At 48.9% G+C, this 3967-nt stretch overlaps 1 protein-coding gene across 1 annotated transcript in view; it reads right to left on the bottom strand.

Annotated features, from left to right (window-relative positions):
* The window catches only part of Arhgef18 (Rho/Rac guanine nucleotide exchange factor 18), a 61433-nt gene extending 60076 nt beyond the window's left edge, over positions 1 to 1357 (bottom strand). The window contains exon 1 of the mRNA XM_029532065.1: positions 1282 to 1357. The gene's annotated coding sequence lies outside the window, so the exon portion shown is untranslated. The remainder of the gene's footprint in view (positions 1 to 1281) is intronic.
* Between the last annotated feature and the right edge of the window lie 2610 nt (positions 1358 to 3967).

Raw genomic sequence — 3967 nt, 5'->3', positions numbered from 1 at the left:
CAAGTTTAAATCCTGACCCAACCAGGAAGACATCCAACTGTCTGTCCTAGACTCACACCAGCTATAATCTAGGCTTCGGGGTCAGAGATGGCACAGTGGACAAAAACTCCTGCAGTACAAGCCTGGTGAGCTGAGTTCAGATCCCAGAACTCACGTTCAGGGAGAAAGATAATCTACTCCACAAAGATGTCCTCTGGCTTCAGGCACCCACTCTCACACACACACAACACTCACACACCANCAATCCTGGGTCTGGAAGCAGGTCCATATCCACAGGTTATGTAACACTGAGCACCCACCATATGCCAAGACATTCCACTACATCCCTTTCACGTGCTACCTCACCGAACCCACACATCAAGCTCTTATTCTCATTTTGACAAGGAAGAGACTGAGGCTTGGTGATGTTACATGGCCCATATGATAGAACTGGGACCAGAAGCTCAGGTCTGATGTGACACTCAAGATTTCTCTCCTCACAGTTCAAAGGCTAACCTTATTCATCCATACACCTGCAAAACAAAACAAAACAAAATCTCAAAACCAAAATCCGAACCCAAGCCNTTCANTCTTCGAATCACCCATACTCGCCACGCTCCCAGCAAGAANTGGAAAGGGGCCCTGAACGTCAGCTCCAGGTCCCAATGCCCCGAGCAAAAAACGGAGGGTGAAAAACTTCAAGAAACTTTGCCCCGCTTGGCCAGCCGTTTCTTTCACCGAGCTACAGGCGGTCATTCTTTAAAAGAAGATAAGGAGAGGACAGACACACACAACAAAACGCTCAGTTTGCCTGGGAGCAATCAAAGTTGTACCGCACCGGTTTATTTCTCCGCCTAGAAAGAATCCAGAAAGCGAAAAGCGAAAACACACCCAGTTTGCACGGTGTTGCACCCAAACGCTCGCAGGCAAGGGTGACAAGATTTCCGGAGGGCCTAAAGTGGTGCAAGAGATTGCTGTGGGGGACACTCCACCCTTGACCCTGGCCCTGGTGTCCCCAAGCCAGGGACAAAAATCTGCATGCAGCTGAGTGGGCTTTTCTCTCTCTTTTCCAGGAAAAGTGGCTACAGCGTCCACGGCGCAGGGACANGGTGACTGGGTATGGTCTGCATCACTGCACCCCCACATTCTCCACTTGGAGCCCCACTTGTATGGAAGAGGTCACCTGTATGGGAGGCGTGCTCAGTCCTGAGGTACCTTTGGAGGGATGTTGTGTACCAGGTAGTTTCCAAAGAGTCCGCGACCCTGGCCCCTGCGCCACGAAAATCGCCGCGGCCCCCTCACCTCCGCGGGATCCCTCACAGGCCGCTCTCCGCCCTGCTGGCTCCCGGGACACTCTCACAGCCTCCGCCCGGCCTCCTAGGAGCCGGAAGCGGTGTGCAGTGCAAGACCAAACTGCGCATGAGTAGGCCGTCCCCAAAGGGGGCGGGGCCCGGAAGGGGGCAGAGCCTCGGCAAGAGATAGTTCCTCCAGACACCTAGGACTCTGGAACTTTGCACTTGGCGGAGCCTGTCCTTCTATCAACCTCAGCCCTCTACATGCATATGCACATAGGTATGCACACTCATACACACATGTGCCCCGCACACATACAGGCACGTATGCACACACAAGGACACACCACATGCACAAACACATAGGAAAAACGGGAAAAGAACAGAAGGCAAAGCTGTCACAACAAAAATCCTCAGAGCTGATGGACAGGGGTATAAGAAACACAACGGATTTCTCAGCCCACCTACTGCTAGCTTTTGAGCCTCAGTCTTGTCCCTTGCTTAGGGGTATCTTTTTGTTCTCTAATTCTCTCTATTCTAACTCGCGCGCGCGCGCGCGCGCGCGCACACACACACACACACACACACACACCAGACACTCCCACTTGGGAAGCGTCCGATATCTGCAAACAAGCTGCTGAACACGGAGAAGCATAGCAAAGACCCTATTGGAGGTGAGATAGCAGTGAAACCTCTCAGTGGGCTAAAGTGCTTGCCACCAGCCTGGTGACCTCAGCTGACAGGAACCCACATCTTGTAAGGAGAGAATGATTACCACAAAGTTGTTCTTTGACCTCCACACACACATATGCTCGAGAAGGCCCTAAGAAGGTGTCCAATTCCTTGAAACTGGAGTTATGGGTGATTATGAACCACTCACTATGTGGGTGCTGGGAACCTATCATGGATTTTCTACAAGAACAGAAAGTGCTTTTGACCACTTAGCTCTCTCTAGCCCAAGATAACTTCTAGCTTGGCAAAGGGACACCNACATGTAGTCCTAGCTATTTAAATGGCCAAAGCAGAAGAATCACATAAGCCCAGGAGTTTGGAAACAGCGTTTGTGATATACCAAGGCTCTACTTTTTAACAAAGCAACAGAAAACAAAACAATCCCTTCCTCAAAGAATAACAAAAAACCAAGAAAGAGAAATATTTAAATTTTTTGGAGGGCTGAGATGTTTAAAGGNGTTTGTCTGTTGTTTGAGAAGTCTTGGGTTTCTACCCTCCACACCATATTAAAAAAAAAAAAACCATTCATGGTGGTGCACATCTGCAATCCCATTTCTAGGTCAGTTTGAGGGCAGCCTGGGTTACCTGAGATTCTGTCTCCAAAAACAAACAACAAACAAACAAAACTAATATTCTTGGGGCAGCAAGTTGGCTCAGTGAGTAAAGGTGCTTGTGGCCAGTATGTACCTCTAAGGAACCCTCCAGAAAAGAGCTCCAGCTTTGCAGACCATGCTACAATTCACTCAGCCCTACCGTGGTTACCTGAACGCTACAAGCAGGCGATACATACAATAAGGGAAGCTGAAGATACAGCTCAGTTTGGGGCATGCTCGTCTAGCATGCGTGAAGTTCTGGGCTCCAGCCCCAGCATCACATAAACTGGATGTAATGATACATGGCTATAATTCCAGAAGGACTGGAAGTCCCACTCATCTTTGACTACATGGGAAGTTTGAAATTTGGGGGCAGCCTGGGTTATATGAGTCTGTTTTATGAGAGAAAGAAAGAAAGAAAGAAAGAGGAAGAGAAAGAAAGATGGGGGAGGTCAAGGGGTAGAGGGAAAAGAGGAGGAGAAGAGAGAGGAGAGAAGAAAAAGGAAAAAGAAATCATGACATTACACCTACTCAAAAGTGAAGACAGCTGCCAGGCTGTGGTGGCACATGCCTTTAATCCCAGCACTTGGGAGGCAGAGGCGGGCAGATTTCTGAGTTTGAGGCAGCTCTGGTCGATAAGCAAGTTCTAGGATAGCCAGGGCTACACAGAGAAACCCTGTCTCAAAAGAAGACATTCTATCTCAAAAGTTAAAATCAGGCTGGAGGTGTGTCTCCGTAGTAGAGCACCCGCCTAGAGTCCCTCAATGAGGGGTTAGGGTGTGGCTCAGCTGTGGAATACTGGCCTAATAGGTCATGTCTCTTGTGTCCAGTTACCATTACAATAAACAGCAGCAGCCACAGGCAGAATGTCCTATAGTCCCTGAATGAGCAAAATGACACTATGACAAAAAAGGGGTGGGGACAGGGTGATGAAGAAAAGCCGGTCATTCAGGTGTCTGGGAGGCACTAGGTCTGTTCTTACATCAAGGTCTATGCACACCCTAGGGCCTGCTGGTAGTCTCAGATAACCGGGTCTCACCTTGGGCTATCCCACACCAACAAGAGACATTTGACAATGTTTGGAGACATTTTGTCACGACTTTAGACTAGGCAGGTGCTATTAGTGCCTAGTGGGTCAAGGTCATTCTAGGAGGATTGATTGGCCTCAAAGGCCAACAGTGCTGATGTCCTGCAGTTGAACCTTGAACTTGCCTGAATCCTGCTTGTAAATGCTCTGTAGTTTGACTTTTTGCTACTAATGTTTACATGCATGGGTACATGTGCGCATTCAAACACACAGAGACACACACAGAGATACACACAGACATACACACACAGACACAGACACAGACACACACACACAGACAGACA

This window comes from Mus pahari, chromosome 19 (assembly GCF_900095145.1).
Source record: "Mus pahari chromosome 19, PAHARI_EIJ_v1.1, whole genome shotgun sequence".
Lineage (NCBI taxonomy): Eukaryota > Metazoa > Chordata > Mammalia > Rodentia > Muridae > Mus > Mus pahari.
This window is presented reverse-complemented; position numbering and strand designations above follow the sequence as displayed.